The sequence below is a fragment of the Elephantulus edwardii genome, unplaced genomic scaffold, assembly GCF_000299155.1.
Source record: "Elephantulus edwardii isolate Elephantulus edwardi_28Jun2011 unplaced genomic scaffold, EleEdw1.0 scaffold00079, whole genome shotgun sequence".
Taxonomy (NCBI): Eukaryota; Metazoa; Chordata; class Mammalia; order Macroscelidea; family Macroscelididae; genus Elephantulus; species Elephantulus edwardii.
In genome coordinates this window covers 1,965,600-1,991,752 of record NW_006399829.1, presented here as the reverse complement: position 1 = coordinate 1,991,752, position 26,153 = coordinate 1,965,600, and the positions used below count along the sequence as shown (strand labels likewise).

Sequence of the window (26,153 nt, the reverse complement as noted above, 5' to 3'; positions counted from 1 at the left end):
TCTCTCTCTCTTGCTTTCTTGTTTTCTTGCCCTTCCTTCCTTCCTTCCTTCCTTCCTTCCTTCCTTCCTTCCTTCCTTCCTTCCTTCCTTCTTTCCTTCCTTCCTTCTTTCCTTCTTTCTCCTCTGGTAGAGATGAGCTATCTTTTTCACTGGGGCAACAGGTGCTCAAGCTCTCTTGGCGGGGTGGTACGCTTCCTCTTGACCATCACAGGCAGTTTCTGGCTGTGCAGGATAACACTGGCCCGGTGGGTGGTGGCCATGTGCAGATCTGCCTTATACTTGTTCTTGCGGATCATGTGTGGATGCTACTGAGCATGCCCTGGACATTCTTGTGAACTGTGGTCCGCATGTAGTAAGTGACTAGATCCCTCTGGCCTGATTTCTGCTTCATCACCTTCACAGCCCCCTTGTGTCAGCAGCTAGCTCCATGCCTATGGTCTTGGGGTGGATTAGCCCTTTGTAGTAGAAGTAGTTGTAGGCTTTGAGGTTGTTGGGCTAGTGCTACAGGATGCTTGTTCCTCTTGATCAGGAATCTCAGACAGTTACGCACGACCATCCATTGCAGGTGGGCAGATGTGGCAGCACCCCCTCTCCTTGAGGTGACTGGAGTCAGAAAGAGCAAGCCATGGCATTTTTCAATTGCTTTCTAAGCATCTAAAGTGGCACAATGAATAAGGATGACCAGAGAAGAGTCTATGCCTTTGAACTGCAATATTTATTGGTGAAGAATATGGAATACCCTGTGGGCTGCTGAAAGAACAAACAAATCTGTTCTAGAGAAAGTACAACGAGGATGTTCTGTACAGGCAAAGGTGGTGACACTTTGACTCATATACCAAATCACAGGTACCAAAGGGTGAGGGTAGCTGGGAACCAACACGTAATTGGTTACTTCTGTAATGAGAAGAGTATTTCATCTGCTTTTCTGGATAAAATGTTTCTCTAAATTGAACTAAATTTGATCTTGAGTTTATCCTACCTAAATGAAAAATAACCATCTCAGGAACAGATTGAAGGCCTTGAACAATAATGAACAAAGGCTAGATGAGCTGTGGGAGAATATCAAGAGCAATCCTATATACAGTAGCTCTGAATTCTTCCTTATTCTGAGCCAATATTCTCTGATAGACCTAATCCTAGTTTTCCAGTCACTGAGTTAATCCATCTCATCCTGGATCTTCTTCTCCTGTGCTGTCCTGGCTCCACTCTCCCAAGCTTTATGTCCTGCTCCAAGGACTGGTCTCCCCTGGCAACATGCCTAAAATATGTGAGACGGAGCCTCAAAATTCTTGCCTCCAAGAAACAGTTTGGCTTCATCCTCTGCAGGACAGATCTATTCATTCTCTTGGAAGTACATGGTATGTTCAGTAGTCTCCAGCACCACAACTCAAATGTATAAATTCTTCTTATATCATCCTTAGTCATGGTCCATTTCTCTGCTGCATAACACACAATTGCAAATATCATGGCCTAGTTCAGGTGCACCTTCGTTTCTAGACTGATAACATTGCTCTTTAGCACTCTGGAGAGGTTCCTGACAGCATATTTTTCTAATACAATTAGGGGTTTTTTTTTGTTTGTTTGTTTCTTGCCTGATGGTGGCAAGAATGTTGATTGTGGAACTAAATAAGCTGAAATTGTTAACAATTTCAATCTCTTCCCTATCTATCATGATGCTGTTAATTGGTCCAGTGGTAAAAGTCTTCGTTTTCTTGATATTGAGCTTTGGTCCATATTGAAGACTACAGTCGTTGACTGCAGCAAATGCTTCAAACTCTCCTCAATTTCAGCAAGTAAGGTTGTGTTGTCTGCATAACTCAGGTTGTTGATGAGTTTTCCTTCAATCCTGATGTCACATGCCTCCTCATATAGTCTAGCCTTCCAGATGATCTGCTCTACACATAGACTTAAAAGGTGTGGAGATAAAATGCATCCTTGATGCACTCTTTTCCTGATTTTGAACAATGCAGTGTTTCCTTGCTCTGTTCTGATGACTACCTCCTAATGCAAGTACAAGATTCACTTAAGCACAATCAGGTGTTCTGGGATTCCTATTCTTCTCAAGGTTAGCCACAGTTTGTTGTGATCCATGCAGTCAAATTTATTTGCATAGTCAAAGAAACTCAGATAGACATCCCTCTGGTACTCTCTGCTTTAAGCCAAGATCCATCTGACATTTACTCTGGTACCACTTGTGCCCCAGCCTCTTCTAAACCTGGCTTGTTGTACTTCTGGTATTTCACCATCAGTGTACTCTTCCAATTATTTTTGGGTGATATTCAGCAGGTATTTGCTTTCATGTGCTATTAGTGAGATTGTTTGATAATTTTCACACTCTATTGGGTCACCTTTTTTTGAATGTAGATCTTTTCCAGTCAGCTGGTTGTGATGTCGTCCTCCAAATTTCTTGGCACAGTCTGGTGACTATGGCCATGGTGACATCTGTTTGGTATTCCATCAATTTGTGGTGCTTTGCTTTTTGCCAATTCAGAGCAGTTGAACTTCCTCCTTTATCACTATTTCCTCTTGGTCATATGTTGTTCCATGAAATTCTTTCGTGTCATCCAATTCTTTTTGGTACAGTAACTCTGTGTACTCCTTCCATCTTCTTTTGATGCTTCCTGGGTCATTCAGTATTCTGCCAATGTTGTCGTTGTTATTGTGTACTGTAGAATCAGAACAGAACCACAGCTGACCCTGTGGACTGTTTTCAGAGGCATCTAATTGCAAGGGAGGAGATTGCCCATCCTTTTCCAGCTAAGCAGCTGGTAGCCTCGAACCATGGGCCTTTGGGATTGCAGCACAGCTTCTTCCCAGTAGGCCACCAGAGCTCCTATATTGTTTTTATGGTGTAGTATCAAGTCAAAACTGACCCATAGCTGACCCTCCAGCTAGTTTTCAGAGGCAGGGGGAGATTGATATTCTCATGCAGAGCAACTTGTGGATTCCAACTGTGTGCCTTTGGGATTGCAGGTAAGATTCTTCCTTAAGTATTGGAACTTGAGGCTTAAATTTGTTCTTCAGTTCTTTCAGCTTAAGAAATCCCAAACAAGTTCATCCCTTTTGATTGTCTACCTCCAGCTCTTTGCACATTTCTCTACAATACTTTGCTTTGTCTTCCTAAGCTGCCCTTTTGAAATATTCTGTTCAACTCCTTAACTTCTTGATTTCTTCCCTTTGCTTTGGCTTCTTGGTGCTCTAGTGCAATATTCAGAATCTGCTCTTACATCCATAATGGTCTTTTCTTCCTCCTTTGTTTTTGTCATGATCTTCTGCATTCTTCGTGGATAATATATCTTATACCCTCACACAGCTCATCTGGTCTTCACTCTTTAGTGTCCAAGGCATCAAACCTGTTCCTGAGAGTTTTTGTTTGTTTGTTTGTTTTTTTAATTTAGGTGGGTTGTATTCAAGGTCAAATTTTGGTTCTTGTGGATTTGATTTAATTTTCTTTATCTACAATTTGAACTAGCATATGATTAGTTGATGGTCTGTTCCATAATCAGTACCTGGCCTAGTTTTCACAGGTGACTTTGAGCTTCTCTAATGATTCTTTCCACAGATGTAGTCAATCTGATTCCTGTTCAGATCATCAAATGAGGTCCATGTATATAGTCACAATTTGTGTTTCTTTTAAAAGGTATTTGCAATGAATAAATCATTGACTGTACAAACTTACATCATTTTATCTCCAGGCTCTTATCTGTCACCAAGCCCATGTTTTCTGACTACTGATCCTTCTTCCCTGTTCCTAACTTTTGCATTTCAGTTACTTAATATAATTAGTGCACCCTTGTTGCATGTTCAATAGATTTCTGACTGCAAAGGTTGGTAGAAATCATCTATTTCCGCTTCTTTTATTAAAGTTTTTATTAATTTTTTAATGAAACCTACATATTTTTTACAGCATATTCTTTCCATTTAATCCCCCCCACATTAATTCTTTGGCTCTGGTTGTTGGTGCTTATATTTGAATGATAGTGGTATAACCATGATGCCAAAATTGGACTATTATCTGCAGAAACTGGAATTGGCACTTTATTTTAACAAATAACCTCACTCCAAATATCCATGTACATGGCTGATGTCTACCTATATGAGTTTCGCCTCACTCTGAGAGAGGACTACTGGATCCATAGAGAATATGCACGTTCAATTTGACTGAATCATGCCAGTTGTTTTCTAAAATAATTGGACCAATGAAAACCTCTCACTAGCCTGTCATACCTTGCCCATTGTTCAACATGTGAGCCTTTGACTGACTGTGTCTGACACTGATGTCCACTTATGGGCATACAACAGATAAAATATCCTGTCAGGTGCATTCTCCCAATAGCCCTGGTGATTATTAGTTCATATGCTCAGCACCTCTTCATGCTTCCTTCTCTGTGAGTTTCTTGTTTGTATTACTTGTCTGCCTTTGCTTTTTAACACGGGTGGTCTGCATTTGCTCTGCACCACAGGGAATTTGGAGATTGCCATGCTAGCTCTCATTATTATGAACTGTGTTGCTGTGGAATTTATAGCATAGCTCCCACTTGGGCTGTGAGAATGTGAGAGTATCACCTTTCTTCAGGTGCCTTCCATGTATTCATGATTTATCCACACAAGCCAGAGCAAGACCTGCACACTGAATGTTGTATCACGATGCGCTGTGTGATAGTTCTCCCACCAGAGAACTGAAGCCCAGGATCCTCACAGCCCTTGTTGCTGGGTGGTTGCTGATTAGATCCAGGTGTCTACCTGTATCACTTGTTCTCAAGAGCCCAAACCTGAATGGGAAGGAGACTGTATGCTTGAATCTAGTACATGACAGGGCTATGGAGTTACAGCTCAGGCCCCAGGACTTAAGATTTATAGAGAAATGTATATTCCTGGTATTGTTCACAGTTGCAAAATTCTACCCTTTATATAGGAACATGTTACAAATCAAGTGGAAGGAAGCATGCCCTCACTTGAGTTTGAGATATTACAGGCTCTTAACTTTGGAGCAGAGTGTTCACCAAAGGAAGGGTGACAGTGAAGTAGCAAAAAGCTGATGTTTAGTAGTGTTAACACAACTAAATAGTTTCATTAAATCTCATTAACAAAAAATTTATTTTTTTTTTCATAATTTTCAGTCAGGATGCAAGAGGCAGGGACCACATAGGATAAATTAACCTCAGTTTGCAACTGTGCCTGGTTCCAGTTTGTGCACCCTTCTACTCTTGTCACTGCAGGCTGTGGAGTAGGCCTTGGTCCACTTCAGTTGGTTTGCAAAGACCAGTGTGAGCTTAAATTGCCATGTTCAAACCCAAAACAGGAAAAACAAACCCACTGGGAAAAACAAAGCACCCACTGGCAGATTGCAAAAGTAAAAGTTGTCAGCCCTAGTTTGAATGTCCCATAAGAGAGTCAAGATGCCAGGGAGGAAGGGTTTTTATGTTTGTTTTTGCTTTTATTTCATCCCCTGAATCTCCTCCCTCTCAAGTTTTACATAATTCTTAAAGTGCTATAGAGTAAGGATGCCACTTCAAAGATTAAGGTGTGTGTGTGACCTAAGTCATGGTGTTTTTATTGCTTCATGCGCATGTGAAAGTTAGACTGTTAATAAAGAATATTAAAGATGAATTCCTTTAAACTGTGGTCTTGGCGAAGAACATTGGCTATGCTACGGACTGCCAAATGAAGACACAGATTTATTGGATGAAGTGAAGCCAAGCACTCCTTGGAAGCAAGAATGGAGAGACTTCACCTCATATATTTTGAGAATGTGGCCATGAAAGGCCAGTCCTGGAGAAGACATTATGATTGGAACAGTAGGGGGTAAGAAAAGAGGAAGAGTTTCAAGGAGATGGATTAACACAGTAACTGGAATAATGGGCTGAAGCACAGCAGAGAGTTTGAGGATGGTCCAGGTGCAGACAGCTCCTCATTATGTCGTGCACAAGCTTGCTAGGATTCAGGTTAATTCAACAGCACCCAACAACAGCAATATTTTTTTCCAAGAAATCTCTGTATTAGAAATCCACGCAGTGCCCATGCTACATATTATGTCATTCTCTATTTCTATGTTCAAATACCAAGAAAAGCAATAAATTAAAGGGAAAGAGAACAAAAACACAAGAAGAATTCTAACAGGCCCAAAGGTCATGAACAAATGCATCAGCTAGAGCATCAAGAAGCAAAGTAATATGCTATTGTATTGACCGATAAATATAAAGCTATTGCAAGTGGCATTAAGATCATGGAATGTTGCCTTCAGTACGGATTGCGTCTTAATGTCAAGAAAACAAAGATTCTTACCACTCGACCAATAGGCAGTGCCATGATGGGTATAGAGGAGATTGAAAGTGTCAACAGCTTCATCTTGTTTGGATCCACAATTAACACATCTAGTGCAAGCAGTCAGGAGATAAAGAGACACATTGTACTTGGAAAATCTGTAGTTACAGACCTCTCCAAATTATTGAGGAGTAATGATGTCAGTTTAAAGACTAAGGTGTGTCTGATTCAGGCCATAGACTTTCCAATTACTTGCTCTGCATCTGAGAGCTAGAAAGTGAATAAGATGACAGAAAAAGAATTGATGCCTTTGAGCTGTGGTGTTGGAGAAGAGCACTGAATATCCCATGGACGGTCAAAAGAATGAACAGATATTGCTTGGAGAGGGTGCAGCCAGAGTGTTCTTTGGAAGCAAGAATGAGGAGACTTCACCTTCCATACTTTTGTGATGTTGTTAGGAGAGGCTATTCCCTGGGAGACATGGTGCTGTGAAGGATGGATGAAAGAGAGGAAGACCCTTAACTAGGTGGATTGACACAGTGACTGCTGCAGTGGACTTTTGTGTGTTTGGAAGTGTGATGACAGTGCAGGACAGAACAGGGTTCAGATATTTTGTTCATAGGGTCGCTATGAGTCGTACTCTACTTGACAGCACCTAACACAACAACAACAACAACAACAACAACAACAATTGTGAGTGATATACTTTTCTACCCCAGTTTGAGAGGATTCTGTAACTTCTCAGGGCTTATTAAACAGGTATTTTAAAACAGCTCACACCCCTCCATGTGACTTGTTCAGTTTTCAGTCAGCATCTTATTATTTTTATCGAGTCAGCATCTCAGACACCAAAACCTAAACCAGCTGCTGTGGAGTTGACCCCAGAATCTATTTCGCCTCATGTTGACCCCTTGTGTGTCAGGTAGAACTGGGTTCCAGAGGGTTTTCAATGACAGTAATTTGGAACTAGATTTCTAAGCTTTGAAGTGTCTCTGGGGAGATTCAAACTTACAACCTATTAATTAGCAACTGAGTGTGTTAACATTAGCACCATCCACGGACTCTAGTCACCAATGTTTCTTCCAGAGAAAGACAGGCAGTTTTCTTCTGTTGAGATTCAGAGCCTCATGAACCCAATAGAAAGAGGGTTGCTATGAGTCATAATGGACTTGAGAACCGTGAGGTTTTAGTTTTTAAAAATAAAGAAAACAGAGCTAAATAGAGAATAAACAGAATGCTATGGAAGGATCTGATCAAAGGAATCTTTGAACCGAATCTTTTGCCAGTAATAGTCATTTACTGCTGTGTCCCACAGAGTAGGAACTGACCTATAGCAGGTTATCAGAGGCAGTAAATCACACGAGAGAGACTGTCCATCCTTCTCCTACAGAGCAGCTGGTAGGTTCAAACTGTGTGCATTTGAGATTGCAGTACAGCTAAGCCACCATAAGCCTATTAGTTGAGGACTTAGTATAAACTTCAGATGTTTGTATGCTATGGGCAGTATCATAATATCTTGAGTTGTGTCCTTCAGAAACTCCAGCTGTAAATTGAGAAGAAAGTATGTACTTTAAGGACTAGGGAGTTTTGGTGGCATAGTCCAAAGGGAGCTGCCCTGCTAACCCAAAGGTGGTGTATCTCTGGTGGTTCAAATTCAGCTATGACTCGTGGGGAGAAAATGAGCAATGTTCTCCCGTGTGATTTACAGCCTCCCAAAACCTGCTGGAGGGTCACCTAAGAGTTCATTCCAACTTGATAGCAACGAATATGAGTTTGACCTTTGAGGCAAAGATGAATCTGTTCCAAGCCATAGTTTTTTCAGGTGCTTTGTAATCTAGAGGTTGGGCAATGAATAAAGAAAGTGTTATGCTAAGTGAACACACTCAGTCCCATAATGACAAATACTGTATAAGACCTTTATTGTAGAATGAGTATGAGGATTCGAGGAGGGGTAGGGTGCATGAGGAGGGGTGGAGGAGTGGTGTTAATCATAGAGTTGTACAATTTGATGCATGGAGAGTGATGAAGGAAATGGGAGAGATCAAGTGTGAAAAACAATGTACACAAACTTTGTAAAGAAACTTGTATATATAGAAAAAGAATAAAGTTTGCCAATAAAGATATGATATTAAAAAAAAGAATAGCAAAGAATTGATGCATTTGGATTGTGGTGTTAACAAAGAATATCTGAAGTACTATGGAGTGCTAAAAGAATTAGCAGATCTGTCCTGGAAAAAGTACAGCCAGAGTTCTTCTTAAGAGCTCTCAAGGATAATGAGACTTTGACTCGTCTAATTTGGGTGTGTTATGAGAAAGGTCCAGTCCCTGGAGAAAAACATCATGTTTTGGAAAACTAAAAGATAGGCAAAGGAAAGAAGTCCCTTAAGGAAAGGGTTTGACACTGAACCCAGCACAGCAGCCACTGGGGAGATGGCACAGAATGGGGCAGAGTGTCACTCTGTTGTGCAAAGTAAGAATGCAGTGAGTTGGTCCTGGTTCCGTGGCACCTAACAATACTTTGCAGGACTATTGTGGGTATAATGAAATAACACTATCAAAACACCTAGAACAATGCCTGAAATAGTAAGTATGAATGAACACACATACACATTCCAGCCGATATTCTTGGAGAAGAAAACTCATCAACAAAGAGAAACTGAACAATAATAAAGACATCAATACCTGAGATGTCACAAACAGCACATAATTAATTGCCAAACAAGTGCTTCTCGCCCCTGAATGTCAAAATGAGGGCACAGAGCTAAGAAGGAGCCAACAGAGTTTGGTTTCTCACACTAGCCAAGCACCTGCCTTTGCACGTGTCAGAGAAGCTGCAAACTGGGCCACGGTGGACCATGATGGGTGTCTGGGAGCAGCGCTGGGCCTGCGCCACATCACAGAGGTTGGGCAGTGGAGGGCTGGGAGTGCATCTAGAGCATCATCCTGCCTAGGTTCATTGACTCTTACTGCTTGTAGACTTCTTGGGGAATTATGAGCCATAGGTCGATTGTCTAGAAAATGAGAATGAAAACAATATTAATCTCATACTTAATCACATGAAAATGAAATGAGAGAGTTCACAGAATTCCCATCATGAAGCACTTGGCTTGTGGAAATTAATTCATTCTTCTAAATTTGCTGTGAAACCAACCATATCTTCGAGAATGGATACTGATTCTGATGAGTCTTCAAGATATCCATAAAGACCTTCCCTGAGTATTTCCATGAAGATATTCCATGATCAGCTCCAGTGTTCAACCTGCCTCATTGCAAAAAATTTCTTCCTTTGCTTAATTATAATTGGCTAATATATTTAAAGGCTATGCTATTTGAGAGAACCTTTGAGACTTTTTTTCTTCAGCTACATATGAGGACTTGAGGCCTAGAAAGTCTGTTTCTTGCCCCAAATCATGGGGATGATTAGAGGCAAAGCAAAGCCTGGGTCTCAGTTCACTTAACAGCCAGAACCATATTTGTTTTTCCACAGACTGCAGGCGTTGGTTTGCTTTGCAGGTTCTGAACTCACTGTAGTGTGGACCACCAGGTCCACATGATTCAAAGGGTCTGGCAGAGTTTTGTATGCCCTGGCAGAGCTTCTGCGACTGGTCCCATCTTTCTGGCAGGGCTTCTGATGTTTGGCATCAGTCTTGTCCGTATGAGCTGTAGTCACATTGTGAAATATAGCAAAAGGGGTAAACAAGACTGTGGTATTGTCTTTATTACTGATAAAGGCTAAATTAGAGAACATTGTTTGGAGTGGGAGCTAAATGGGCTCACCAACTGGTCCTCTGAATTATCTAGACTTTTCTACACCATTGCAAGAATGTGGGTTGTGGCACGGAGCAGACATTCCTGAGAGGAAGACAGCCAGGACCAAACAGATCAGGCCCCAGTATTTTTTAAATTTGTTAATCACTGTGAAGCCACTTTACTTCACTAAGGGTGAAGAGAATGAAGTGGGAGACAGAAAATCCAAGGAATAATCCATCTTCTTAGAAATCAAGAATTGGAGACTTTCTTTTCTAGTTTTGCCTCTCTCTCTGACAACCCCTCCCTTTGCTCCCTGTTCTCTGACCCTACAAACCACGTATGTCTTTGACCTTTACTCTTTTTTATTCATGTTAACCCCTTTCCATAGACCTTCCTATCTTTTGGGTCCCCTAGCGGTGAGTACTCATTGTCTTTTTAGAATAGATTTGACTTTTTTGCAAAGTTCTTCCTTCTTTTCTTGATTACAACCAATTTTCTATAGGATAGAATTTGTTGAGCCTTTCCGTGTATTCCTTTGGTTCATGACAGACTTTCATCTTAGCTCTTTGAACAGCTTATCCAACTTTATTTCCTAAAAGCACAAACCATATCTTACTCATCCTATGTTCAATACTTGACAGAGAATTTTTAATATAGTAGATCTTCAATAAGTATAGAAATTATTTTACATATGCTCTTATAGACATATTGCATTAAAGTTATCTTTGCTTTCTTTTCATGCCAACAATTCCAGTTGTTTCATTTATTTATTCAGCAAAGATGTATTGTGTCAATAGGTGTATGTCAATCTACCAGGCATTGCAAAGATGCACCGCTTGTAACTTCCCCTTTCTAGAATTCTAAAGTCCAATTTGGAAGATAAGGTAAGTTCACTTGAAATGATCAAGTGTACATAGAAACACTTTCTTGCACTTACTTTACAATTTACAAGCTGAAATCACCACCCTCTGCCATTTGAGCCAACAACTACCCTGTGAAGTAAGAAGGATATATTTACTAATCCCCTTTGAGAGATAAGGAATTTGACTGAAAAAACATCAGGTAACTTACTCATCTAGCTAGTGAAAGACAGAGTGGAGCTTACATGTAGGTGTTTGGCTCCTAATCCAACCAAATGGGGATCAACGACATGGTGATTCTTGGTTAAGCTGTGAAAGGTGTCCACACCCTGCTAATGTCCTAACCCTTTTAGTTGGGATAAAAAGTTCAATACTTGTTCTGGCTCTCTGATTTTCAATACTCTTATGGTTTGTTCAAAACCTGCCAGTAGATGCATGTATACTAATGTGAAAATCAAGCAATTTATGGGATCAGTTAGAGGAATGTAAGGGGTTGAGAAAAGCACTATCTAAAGGTGGTTATTAGTCATCTAGCTGTACTGAACAAACCAAAATTTGGAAGAAATGCAAACATAGGTATATAAGACTGTTATTATTGTTATGTGTCATCAAATCATGTGAAAATCAATAGCGACACTATGTACAACAGCTCTGAACCCTGCTCTATTCTGTGCCTACCTTATTGTCTCTGACACATCTACCCCCATTCCCTCAGTCACTGAGTCACTTCACCTCATCGGGGTTCTTCCTCTCCCGTGCTGTCCCTCCACATTCCCAAACATGATGTTCCTTCCAGTTCCTCCTTGCAACATGCCCAGAGAATATCAGAGGGAGCTTCAAATCCTTGCCTCTAAGGTACAGCCTCATTTCACCCTCTCTAGGATAAACCTATTTGTTCTTTTAGCAATCCACGGTGTATTTAATACTCTTCTCCAGCACTATAGGTCAAAGACATCAATTCTCCTTTTAATCCCTAGTCATTTTCCAGCTCTGTGATGCAGAATAAGTAACTGAAAGACTATGGCCTGGATCAGGCACAGCTTAGTCTCCAGACTAACATCGTTGCTGTTCAGTACTCTGGGGAGGTCCCTGATAGAAGACTTTCCCAGTGCAATTCATCTTTTGATTTCCTGGCTGCTGGTACCAAGGGTGTTGACTGTGGAGCCAAGCAAACTGAAGCTGTTGACAAATGCTTTTAAAGCTCTGTCCTATTATGCTGAGCAAAAGATCTCAGTCAGAAAAGGACATATACAGCATAGTGCCCTTGTGGTAAAACAGGACTGACATTGGGGTTGGGAGGAGACTGAGAAAGATGGGATAAATTATGTGTACTGCTTTGAAACAGATGAGGGAGAGGACTGTTTAAAAGGGATATGTGATTAGGTAATATTGTCATGAGAGGAATCTAGAATGAAGGCTGCATAGTGGAGTGGACTTGGGGGGAGAGATTGTAAAACAATGAAAGAATTTTTCTTTTACTTTTCAAAGAGAAGAGCGAAGGGGTGGGCATGGGGAAAAATGCAACAATGAATGAATGGAAATAAATAATGGAGGAAGGCATGCAAAAACTATTCAAATTTTGAAACAACAAAGTGAGTGAACTTTCATTTTTGTTCATGGTTGATGGCTTAACTTCTCTTCTTGTCATCATGTGATCACTTTGCTTTGGTAACCATTGTATCATTGTGGCTGGGGACATTAGGGAGGAAGAGGAGCAATAACCATAACAATATGTCCTTGTCATTCTATTCAGAGTGTTTTGTCCAGTGTGATGCTCTATTGTAACAGCTATTGAATGGTTTTAAAAATTAAAAAAAAATGCTCTTATGTTAACAAAATTCTCTGTCTCAGTTCAGCTCTTCGAGTCTGTACACGAATTTTTATAAAATATCTTTTGAGGGCTGAGTGGGATGAAAGTAGAATGAGTAGAGTAAGTGGGAACTGAGTCATTTCTGAACCCAGAATGGCCTTAAAATAAATAGGTCATGAGTAGGCAATCATTCAGATTTGAGAAAAAGAGAGCTGTTTGTTTCTCCATCTAAATACATGACTGTACTTTTCCCATCTGTGTTTTGATTTGTCTTTAAGGACATCGGCCTTCCCAAGTTTTCTGCCTAACTATTATAGTCCTTGTAAGTATCCTTAAAATGCTTCAGTTTAGACAGTGCCATGTTAACTATAAACTTCTAAAGAGTGTCAGTTAACTATAAACTACATTAGCAAATCTGCTTTTCATCTCTTTTACACCAATAATTCTTCATTGTTTTGATTTCTCAACATTCTAGTGCAATTTTTATAATATCTTCTGGCATCCATTTTGGTTTTTCCTTTTCCCCTTACCTATCTATGTAAGGACCTTTTTCTTTCTTCATGGATGATATCTTTGATGCCATCCTACAGCTCATCAGGTCTTTGATCATTAGTGTTCAACTGACTCAAATCTATTCTGGAGATTATTTTTAAATTCAGCTTGGATAGACCCAAGGTCATACTTTGGTTCTTATGGACTTGTTTTCATTTTCTTCAGTTTCAATTTGAGCTTGTATATGAGTAACTGATGAGTCTATTCCACTATCAATCCCTGACCTGGTTTTTACTGCTGATGTTGAGCTTCTCCAAAGATGACTTTCAACAAGATGGATTGACACAGTGATTGTAACAATGGGCTCAAGTATATCAGAGATGATGAAGATGGAACATGGTATAACAAAATTTAGATCCATTATTCATAGCGTCGCTGTGAGTGGTAGTCTACCCAACAGATCCTAACAATAACATCATTAGTAAAGAGCTAAAGATAATTAATTGAGAGTAGGGGCAAAATGGTTAAAGCACTTGGCTGCCAACATAAAGATTACATTGGATTCAGAAGAGGCTGCAGATTGAAAGAGTGTTGAATAGATCTGATGATTTATTCTACGCACCTAACAACACAACATAAAATAAATAATCAAATCTATGCTTTACATTGTCTCCAAATTCAGAAGGGACATACTCAAGGTCATATTTGGGCTACCTCAATGCTTTAAACATTTTAAGTTTGTTGAACTTGTGTATGAGGATAATTCCCTACAAAGTTCCTGATCTTGTTTTGACTGCTAATAGTATCTTACTACCTCTGTCCACTGATGTAGTACATTCGATTAATATGCACTGTATCAGGCAAAGCCCATGTGAATAGCTGCTTGTCATCAACAAACAACACCATGACAAATAGAAAAAATGTTAAAGTTGTCAAGGATCTCATTTCACCAGCACCCATAATCAACACACATGGAAGTTACAATCAAGAAATGAAACATTGAATTGCATTGAGCATATGTGCTTTCAAGACTTCTTTAAAGTGCCAAAGAAGAAGGATGTGACTTTAAGGACTAAAGGTGACTGACTTAAGCTATGGTATTTTCAATTGTTTCATGTGCATGAGAATGTTGGGCAATGAGGAAGGAAGAACAATAAAGAATTGATGCCTTTGAATTGTGATTTTAGTGAACAGTATTGACTATACCATGGATAGCTGAAAGAGCAAGTGAATCTATCTTAGAAATGCAGCCAGAGTGCTCCTTAGAAGTAAAATGGTGAGATTTCATTTCATGTCTCTGGAAAAGGACATCATGCTTGGAAAAACAGCAGGTCAAAAGGATGATCCTCAACAAGATGAGCTGACACGACCACTTCAACAATGAATAAAAGCACATCAGAAATTGTGAGACTGGTGCGGAATTGAGTAGGGATTCATTCTGTTGTACAACTTTATGACTTCTTACCAACAACAGAGCAATGGTGTCAATCTGGAGACAAATGTGTGCCTGGTCCAGGCCATAATCTTTGCAATTACTTGCTATGTGTCAAAAAGCTGGACAATGACTAGGGATGATAGAAGGAGAATTGATGCCTTTGAGCTGTGGTGCTGGAAAAGTGTATTGAATGTACCAAAGACTGGTAAGAGAACAAACAAGTTCATCCTAGAGAGGGTGAGAACAGGCTGTTCCTTGGAGACAAGGATTCTGAAGCTTCATCTGACATACTTTGGGCATGTTTCAAGGAGGGACAAGTCCTTGGAGAGGGACTGTTTGGAAGGGTGGAGCGACAGTGCAAGAGAGGAAGACCCTTGATGAGATAAATTGATTCAGTGACTAGAGTAATGGGGGTAGGTTTGTCAGAAACATAAAGTTGGCACAGGACAGAGCAGAGTTTAGGGCTGTTGTACACAGGGTCACTATGAATTGCAAGGGACCCAATGGCACATAAAAATAACAACCAATAGCACTATGGCACCCATAGATTTTCTGATATATCATATTTTTAATTTATTTATGGGTTGCCTATATCTTTCTAACATGATATAAGGGTTTGTATAAACTTCATTCTTTGTAAATTTCCAGTGTTGAGAACAGTGCTGACAATGTAGAAGGTACCCAAGATACATTTGTTGAATGGATGAATAAATAAATTTGTTCATTTATTTATTTCTATGGAATTCCAGATTCAAATAACTATGTTATAAGCTAACTTTGGAAGCACAAGCCAGTTTATGAGTAAAGACTTTGAGAACATGTTCTATAAACATAAAAGCTATTTTTAAAGTATCATTTATTTTTTGTTGTTGTTGAGCATATAGAACAAAAATCAATTAAACAATATATACATAGACAATTCAGTGACATTTATGGCTTTCTTCAGGCTGGGTAACCATTCTTGTTCTCCTTTTAAGAATTGTTCCTCCTCTATGAATATAAACCCTCAGCCACCTAAATTTGTTATTTACTCTCTAGAATTACTGTTGTCAATTTGATCTTAGATAAATATTTCATAAAAAAGCAATATGCTCAATGCAGACATTCTTTAAGCTAAACTCTTGTTTGATTGAGGTATTCTTAATGGAATATTTTTTGTTTGAAATTTAAGGCAGTTTAGCCCAGAAGATTGGCACAGGATAGAACAGGGTTTAGGGCTCTTGTACATAGGGTCGCTATGAGTTGCAACCTACTTGACAGCACATAACAACAACAACCACCACAACAATAACAACAACAACAACATGTACCATTATCTATTCTTTTCTTTTTATATAAGTGAGGTGTTACAATATTTATATGTTTTTTGATTAACATTCATTTAACATAATGTCTTTAAGCTACATCCATATTGTTGTTGTGGTTAAGTACCAACTCATAGCAACCCTATGAGCCAAGACCTGAACCTTGTTTTGTAACAATCTTCGCTATAAATCCATATTGTATAATGTATTACTATTTTATTTTGTTCTTATGGCTGAGTAGTGGTGTCACATTGAATATTCTCTTCTCATTGCTATTGAGTTGGAAGGATGACTCAGAGCTGAAACGCCATTGAGTTTCTAAGGGAATCTCTGTCAGACTTGTGAGGCTATAGATTGAATAGGAGGAGATTGTCCATCTTTCTCCCAGTGACCACCAGAGAGCAAGGACTTTGAAATAGCACTGCCGCTCCCTATGGACTCACTATTGTATATCTGTACCACATTTTGTTTATCTATTCATACATTGATGGACACTTAGGTTTTAACCAAGAAATTTAAATGTAGTCTCACCTAAGTTCAAACAGCAGACAATAAAAACCTTAGGTTGTCAGCAGAGAAAGAGTCTTGAAGAGCCCTGTTAGCAGTTTCAAAGCTTTATGTTGCCAGATCAGAGACTTTACTGAGGACAAGTTGAGCCATATAGTGCTAGCAGTGTAAAGAATGTGCAGTAGGAGAAAACTGTTCCATCAGCTTTTGGATAACAAGTACAGTTCTTCGTTTAGGAGTGTCTGGGCACTCTTAGTGTTAGGTGCTATCAAGTCGACTACAATTGATAGGTGACCCTATGACCAACAAATTGAAACCTTGTCTTATCCAGCACCCTCTTCACAATCTTCACCATGTTCAAGAGCATTATTGCAGTCACTCTGTCAATTCATCTTGTTGAGAGTCTTACCTCTCTTTTAGTGGTCTGATTTTCTGAGCATGATGCCTTTTCCAGAGAATTTCTGCCTCCGGACAATATGCTCAAAGTATGGTAGATGAAGTTTCATGCTTAGCTTCTTAGGAGCACCCTGACTGCATTATCTCCAATATCTCCAATTGTTTGTTCTTTCAGCAGTTCATGGAACATTCAGGACTCTCCACCAGACCACATTCCAAAGGTATCAATTCTTCTCAGACTTCCTTATTCATTGTTCAGCTGTATATGAAGCAATTTAAAATATCATGGATTTGGCCAGATGCATTTTAATATTTAAACTGACATTAATGGGGTTGGGCATTATGGATCAGAAAAAGTCTCAGTTATGACCTCAAAAGGAGTGAACAATTGGGCAGAGAATACATGTTATGCACAAAAGTATGTTTAGGAGTTTATCTATGTGTTAGAATAAGATTTCCAGAGAAGGTGGAGGAGGAGAATGAATATGTGACTGATTTTCTCTGTGCAAAATGTCTACATATGCATTAAGAAATTAAGTGAGTGGAAATAAGGAGATAAATATGTAGAAATGAGTAAGCTAAAAATAAATTTCTTTGTAGATTTTCATTCAAACCATGATAAAAAAGGTAAGTATCTCTTTTGTCATGATACTAGAAAAAACCGGATGTTGCCCAGCTACCTTTACTGAACATTTTTCCTCATTATCAGTGAATCTTTGATCAAAGATTCTATGATCAAAAGGGGGAAATGAAGAAGGCTATATAAAAATCCATGGAATCAAAACTTTCTGGAGCCATGAGGCTGGATGAAACTATTGCCTAAAATAATCTTAAAACCTTAAGCCTCAAACCAAAAATAATCCCTGAAGTCTTCTGAAAACCCAGTAAAACTAGTTAAGAATGTCTGCCTTAAGGATTGTGCCCTTTATCTCCCCCTACTTTTGTTATTTCTTGCAATTCATTTTTTTAAAAAAAAACCTCTACACTGGTTTACCTACAAAGTTCATATACTTTTACCCACAGACAGGATCCCCACACCTCCCCAACCTGCCCTGCCTCCACCCATCAAACAAAGAGATCCTCTACCTCTCATAAATATAGAGGCAAAAATCCTTAATAAAATCCTAGCCGATAGAATCCAAAAGCCCAGAAAAAAAAAATCCATCAAGACCAAGTGGGATTCCTAACAGGTATGCAAGGATGGTTCAACATAAGAAAAATAATCAATGTAATTTACCCCGTTAACAAAACAAATAACAAGAACCATATGATCTTAGCATTGTGCTCTTGGAATGAACTGTGTATACATGGGATCAAATTGACAACAAAGCCAAATGAAGAAAACTTGTAATCTCTGCCCAAATGCTCATTTCTTTTGAGATCATAATTGAGATTCTTTCTCATTCATCAGGCCCAAATCCATTAGTGTCAGTTTAAAGATTAAAGTGTGCCTCAAACCCATAATATTTTCATGGTTAGAGAGGAAGCATAGGAGGCAATGCTCTTATGTTAATGGGGGAGGAACAAGTCAGAAGAGGAGGATGAGAATGGTTGCACAACATGGAAAATGTAACCAGTGTCACTGAACTGTACTTGCCAAAAATGTTGAATTAGGGTCTATGTCCAAAAACAACCATTTGAATAAATATTAGAAAACCAAGCAAACAAGACGAGTTATTTCAAGGAAGAAAAGCTAGATTGGGGTCTGGGGAGGTCTGGGGTCTTCAAAGAAGGCTCTTTGGAGGACGTGGTTCCGGAGTTGATGTTAAAGAAAGATGCAACCTCTAGGCTGAGGAGGGAAGTGAACAAGGAACATAAACACCAAGCTGTGTCGGCAGACCTAGTGCTGCAGAAACAGAGATCAAGGAGCTATAAGCACAAAAGTCTGTGCTAGCAAGTCTAAAAATACCCACTCTCTCTGTTTCTTCTTTCCCTCCTGGTTTCTGACTCTTCTTCACACCCTCCTTCCTCTTTTCTTCTCTGATGATCCTTTATGGCAACAACAATCACTCACTTGCTCATCACCACCTCCCCAACCCCCAGGGAATCTCTTACCAGCTGGGTGGGCCAGAGGCTAACTGGGCTCCCCGCTGATCAGGTACAGGTTGGCAGCAGCTCCAAAGGGTCCCTCCTCCCCTCTGTTCTTTCAAATGCCAATTAACAGGTGTCAGCAATGCTGGCCCTGACTAAGAGACCCATGTCTGAATAACAACCCAACTATTTTGGCTCTCCACCCTGAGAGCATAAATATCAGTGGTGTTTGAGCCCTTGGGGCCTGTGGAGTTTACAAGTATGCTGTCAAGATCTCTTCATTGGGCTAGTGCTTGAAGTGCTGCCAAAAAGCGAGGGGACTCCTGTGCTTTTATGTGTTCCCAAGCGCAGGCTGCCCTGGCTCCTGGAGGAGCCCTCTGGGGACCAAGTGTCGGTGTGAATCTCAAACAGCAAGCTGACATTCCGGTTGGGAGTGTGACAGTGCATGCCTGCATGATGATGCCAGGGCGGCAGGTGACACGAGTCCACCCCAGAGGGGGAGAGGAACTGGAGCAGGGTTCAGTTACATGTCCTCAGAGCTCTGAAGGATGGAATCAGGGTTGGGGGAACAGTTATAAAATGTTACAAAATCCGGATGTCGTGGTCAAACTGAGACCACTGAGATGGGGCCTTCTGAGCACAGATGATACCAGGATTCCCAAAAGAGGCATCTGACTTGGGCTAATCCAGGATTAATGACATTTCTTTTGCAAGCCAGATACGAACCACCGTCAACCAGGGAAAACACACAGGGGAGAAGACACACTGAGAGAATCCATCAGGACTCAGGGAGAGACAGGGGTCATCCATTTGGATCACACCAGAAGCTAGCCCAGGACTCTCTCTTTGAGGACACACTCATCTCCTGGTTCAAGACCTCATGAGGGCCACTGAGGTTCTGACTCTGGGTAAACATCTGAAAACAGAGTGGCTGCCAGGGAGGAGAAAAAAAGAGGCGAGGGTGGAATGGGATGGGGTGGGGCATGGCGACAGGAAGAGCTCAAAAGATTCTCAAGTTGGGTGAGTACCAAGGTTAGCTAGTTCCAGAGGGCAGTTGGGCCCCAGCTTGGCGGGTGGCGGAGGGGCCGGCTTAACAAGCTTCTGCCAGTGGGGGCAGCATGCCTTGCGCCACTCACATCACCCCTCAAACTCTGGCGATCTGGACATGTTCGCTGGACATTTTGCTGGACTTTCTGTAAAGCTGGTTCAACCCTGACAAGAACCATATCAAAGGATCTGGAGAGTGCACAGCCCATTGGGAAAATTCCTAGTGGCAGCCCCAGCGGGGTGGGACAGAGGTGTCCCCTCAGGATCAGCCTGGCTCTGCTTTTGAGGTACTTATTCTAGAAACCTCAGTGGAGATGAGCAAGGTGTCCTTGCTTTTCCTAGCTCTTTCAGTGTCAGAGAAGCCCAACCATAGCGCAGATTTTACCTTTGTGGGAACCGATGCCCAGAAAAGGGGCAGTGAATTACACAAAACCACACACTTCTTAAGTGGCAAAACTTAGATAATTCATTCAACATTTTTGTTCTGTTTCAATGTTCCCTGTTCCTTCAATCTTATACGAGTTAAGGATCTCTTTAACTTATTAAACTGATAGTTTGCTTTAAGTAAATGAGTCTATGGGAGTAATTTGTCTCCCTTGAATTAGACTATTGTCTTTGGAGGCCAGAAGAATGTCTTTTCTGTTCTCCTTTATTCTCCCCTCCTGATTTAGCCATATGAATCTGACTGTGCAGGGCTCACATTGGGCCAAGTACTGTATTACTGCTCTCTGAGGGGAAAGTGGAGAGTCAACCCTGACTGGAATAATCCTGAGAAATGCCCAGATGAGCCTGACAAGAGTCTCAAGGAAGACAGTCTTGTCCCTTAAACATCAGGATTTGTAAGAAATCACCTACTCACACAAAAGCCAGTTGCCTATAGTGCTGAGAAATAGGGAAGCCCTCAAAATGCTGAGGTCAATCCTAAAAAAAAAAAAAGAAAGAAAAATTAAAAAAAATATCAGATGAGACAGAAAACAATTTCACCAAATAAGCAATTTCTTACTCTGTTCTATGAGGCTGAAGTCTCCTGAGTTATGAAATCTGAAGCTTCTAGAAGGTTGTAGATGGGGTCTTTTTTATTGTATGACCCCATCATGGCCGTAAAGGAGTGTCAGTGCCTCAACAAGTTGCCCTTTTTCGAGACATTTTGCTGATCATAATCACTTTTATATGTAACTGGACCTTAATTCATTTGGTAGCATGAGCTACGGAAGGGCGGCACAGATTAGAGGGCTATGTCTGTAACTGACGAAATCTGCGCCTGGCGCGCATTTGTGGGGAAATTAAAAATAAAATGAAGCTCATCCGAAAAATGTGTGGACTGGAATCATCCGTCTCCTGACCGGTCACGCATGAGACTTGTCGGAGATGACCAGGACAGAAAAGTGAGACTGGGCAGCAGATTGGGCCTCGCCGTCCGCCAGGCTCCTGAAAGCCCGTCATAATTTAGAATGGATTATTTTAGGAAATGGATGAGGACGGCTTGTGTTCATCAGCCAACAAAGACGACTTTGATTATTATAAAAAAAAAAGAAAAGAAACACCCCAGAAAACATGTCTCAAAAATGCATTTCTTCTTGTTTACTCCACAAGGCATTTGGTGCCTTGACTTGTTTTGAATTAACTCATCAAACCCTGGGCTATGGACATGACATTTGAAGGGAGCTTACCCTGCTCTGTTAGTCATGGGGTCTTTGTGAGTTCTTTTAGTTAACAACAACATTACCAGACCAGGTAGTGGCACCTTAGCCTAGCTCAGATGTTGAGGTTCATACCTACCACCTCATTCTAGGATAACTATGCAAATGTGTTGGAATATTTACAGTTTATACTTGTTTCAAAGGCTAGACCTTACACACACACACACACACACACACACACACGGTATGTCCTCTATGTCTTCTCTTTTGTTGATATCCATTTAAATTTGATTTCATCGACATAGCTCTTCTGGACCATGTGCATTTAGTTGCATTGTTGCTGTTGTGGTGTCATCAAGTTGACGACAACTCAGTGATTCTGTGAACAACAGCGCTGAACTTTTTCCTATCCCGCACCATCCTCATGAGTTTATGCTCAAATCCATTGTGGTAGTACCATGCTATTCTACTTCATTGTGAGTCTCCCCCTCTTTCACTGGGAGGTTGCATTTCTTAACTCTTCATTGGACTCTCTGATAGTTGTTAAGTGCCATTGTGTCGCTTCTGACCCATAGCTCCCGCTCTTCATTTGTTACTATGTTTGAAGCCATTGTGTCAATCAATTTATTGAAGTATCATCCCCTTCTCCACAGATGCTTTATTTTACCACGCATATGGTCTGATTTTACTGAAGAAGCTGAAGGTTTGAGAGACCATGTGACTTAATGAGGTTGACCAGCCAGCTAGCCTTTGACCCCAGCTCAATGTAGAGTGAAGCTCCAGGCTGGTGATTTAATCCTAGTCAAGGGGAAATCAGACTCTAACTGGGCAAGATCTGTAATATCAGAAGAATTTTGATACAACAGCCAGATCCATCCCAGTCCTCAGCTCACCCAAACTAGTCCTTAAAATTCCAAGCTTCTTTTTCCTAAAACAATTCTGGGGGAAAAGTGCACTTCAAACTTTTAAAGGTAATAGCAATTAAGCACCTCAGTTTCCACTGTCAGTCTGGTTTCTCTGCGTTAGTATAAAGTCTAATGGGATGTTTTCCAAGGATGACAAAGACAGATAATGAAAGTGAAGCGTTTGCACAAAGCTTCCTTGAAAGCTTGATAATTAATGGCTTGGCATTGTTCTATAATAGCAGATACCTTTTTTTAATGCATTGGAACAAAGACATGAATTCTGAAATGTATTTGCATTTCAGCCACCCTCCTCAGGAACAGCATCTAGTTTTTCATTCAGGGGAGCTACATTTCAATGCCAAAAGAAAAGTCAAGAGGGAGCAGGTTCTTCCAAAATTCTAGCAGAATCCAAACATTTACTACTTCTGAGCTTAGCCTTCACATATGGGCGGAGGATTCAGGGTTGTAGACCAGGGTTGACAAGAAGTTAGACTTGAAATACAGTTATAATCTTTCTACAAGAAATACCTACAGCTCACAACAATAGGTTCTGGAAAGTGTGTGTGTGTGTGTGTGTGTGTGTGTGTGTGAAAGAGAGAGAGAGAGAGAGAAAGAGACAGAGAGAGAGAGAGAGAGAGTGTTGTGTTTATGTGTGTGTGTACGTATGTATTCACATAAATTACTGGGGAAAGGTTGAGGAGGTCCCCAACAATGCCTTGTATAATTTATGAAGAGCAAGCAGCAAGATGACATTTGCTAATAAGAGATTTCCAAGAAAACAGCATCCCAAGGAACTTTCACTCCTGCCTTGCTGATTCATGAATCCTACCATCAAAGTGAAAGGAAATAAACATTTAACAGGCACCTACTATGTGCCAGGCACTGTGTTAGACACATTCTCAAATTTTTTCAATCCTCATTACAAGCCTCTGAGGTATTATTCCCTTTTTAGAGATGAGGAAGTTGAAGCTTAGAGAGGTTAGATTACTTGCCAGATATTACATAACTCATAGGCAGGCTAAGATTCAAATCCACGTGTATCAGACTCCCAAACTGAACTCTTTGTTCCTTTCTGAAATGTGACTGTCTCCAGAGAATGTGGCACATGAAACCCTGTCAGCCTTTCACACTGTAGTATAATGAATGTATCCTTTCCTGCAGCTGGGAGAACATCTTTGGTAAAAAAGCCTAAAGATCCAGGATTCCACAAAGAGAAACAAGAGGACAGAGAAGGGAGAGTGCGACAAAGACACATATCGATCACTTCACAAGTTTTTTCCAGCTCCCAAATATCACTGAAAATCTTAAATGGGAAAGCAGTTGTCATGAAACAAAATCTTTCTTCAACTTTCATTTCTGAAAAGATAAAGGAAAAATTGAACTACTGGTATAGTCACAGAGTGAAGACTTTGGAGGAAGGGAAGCTTTTTAATTTCTTCTTACTGTTAAGTGATGTTAAGTCAGTTTTAGCAACTCACAGAGACTCTGTGAACAATGCGATAAAATACTTCTCCAGTGTGCAACATCTCATTATCCCTGCTGTGCATCAGCCTGTTGTTAGAGTCACTGTGTCAACCCATCTTTGTGAGGATTTTTTCATTCATGGACCTTCTACTTTTCCAAGCATGATATCCTTAACCAGGGACAACTGAGAATATGCACAAAATTTGTGAGATCAATTTGCCTCAAAGGAGCATTGTGCTTCTCCCCAGACAGGTATGTTTCTTATTTTCGAGGCCATGTGATAGTCAATATTCTCCTCTAACATCACAGTTCAAAGGCATCAATTCTTGTTTTTATTGTTTGGTGCCATCAAGTTGACTTTAACGCATAGTGACCCTAGGTACAACAAATCAAGACCTTGTCCTCCTGTGCTGTCAGCACAATCTCTGCTGTGCTTAATTTCATTTTACAGTAAATGTGTCAATCCACCTCATTGAGGGTCTTCCATTTTCCCCTCTGACCTTTTGCATTCCCTGGAATAATTTTACTTTCCTACGTCTTGCCCATTGTATAACTTACACAGGCATTGCAGTAATTGAAAATACCATGTATGTGAGGTGCATGTTCAGCCTTTGAGGGAATAATATCCTTGTTCCTTAGCACTTTTAAGAAATTCTTTGCAGCAGATTTGCTCATTGCAATATGCTTTCTGATTTCGTTTTCTAGAAAATATGTGTTTCATTTCTTCTTAAAGTTTTGTATTCATTACTGCACATTTACTCTCCCACCCTCTCCTCCAGCCCACTCCACAATCCACACCTTATTCCAGATTGTTCTTATACATATAATGCATGATCATATAGTCCTTTCAGACAGTTCTTCCCCTCATCTGGTCTAATGCATCATATATTTACTCTTTCCCCCTTGCTTTCCCAACCTCCCCATGTCTGTCCTACTCTATAACAATGATGTGATGCAGTATTTGTTCTTTTATGATTGAGCTATTTCACTTAGCATAATGTTCCGAAGGCCCATGTTGTGTAATGTTTTACTATTTCATTGTTTTTCAAAGCTGCATAGTTGTCTACTGTGTGCATGTACCATAGTTTTTCTATCCACTCATTTGTTGATAGGCACTTGAGTTGCTTCCATATGGCTAATGCAGCAAAAAAATAGAGATGTGCATACATTAGCTTGAGTTGAGTTTCTGATGTGTTCGGAATCACAGAAGCCAAGAAAGCTTCAGATGCAAGATGTCAGATCAAGGGTTGGGCAATAGAAGATAAATGCTGAAGGGATTCAGTAGAAGTGAATGGGTATCCTGGTGGAGGGTAGAATTGGGAAATAAGTGGGTCAAGATACTGGGTCAAGGGCACGGACAACACTGTAACTAATAGTTAACTCCACAGTGAGGGATTTATCTTTCACTGTTCTATAAATTGCTTTTCTGTTAGATACTCCTCTAAATCTAAACATTCAGATTAAGACAGACTAGGAAGAAGGATTGGCCATCCACTTCTGAAATAGCCTCTGAAAACTCTATGTACAACGGAACACACATAGACTAACAGAGAGGACAACTGAGGTAGAACTTTCAAGTATGGAAATACAAAGAAAGAGGAACAGTTGTAAGCAGACACTAGTGATTGGAACATGGAATGTGAGAACCATTAATGTAGAAAAATTAGATATTGTTAAGAAAGAAATGGAAAACATAAATATTGACATAGGAGGCATTGGAGAGAGGAGATGGACCGGCATGGGGCATTTTGAGTCAGATGATCATATGATATATTACTCTGGAGATGAAAAGGCGGGAAAAAATGTAGTTGCTTTCATAGTTAAAAAATTAATTTCTAGATCCGTCTTGAGGTACAACATTGTGAGTGACAGGATACTATCCATACCCTTACAAGGAAGTCCGGTGAATACCACTATCACTCAGATACATGCACCAACAACTAGAGCCAAAGAAGAAGAAAGAGATGATTTCTACCAAATTTTACAGTTGGAGATCAATAGAACATGCAATCAAGATGTATTTATAATAATGGGTGACTGGAATGCAAAAGTTGGGAGCAGAGAAGAAGAATCAGTAGTTGGAAAACACGGACTTGCTGACAGAAATGAAGCTGGAGATAGAATGATTGAATTTTGCACCACCAATGACTTATTCATTGCAAATACATTTTACAAGAAAGAAAAAAATGCAGATTATGCACATGTATTTAACCTGATGGTATGCATAGGAATCAGATCGTTACATCTG

At 40.2% G+C, this 26,153-nt stretch overlaps 1 pseudogene; it reads right to left on the bottom strand.

The window, feature by feature from the left end:
- Positions 1–146: 146 nt before the first annotated feature.
- Positions 147–26,153, bottom strand: part of LOC102846266 — a 113,032-nt pseudogene continuing 87,025 nt past the window's right edge.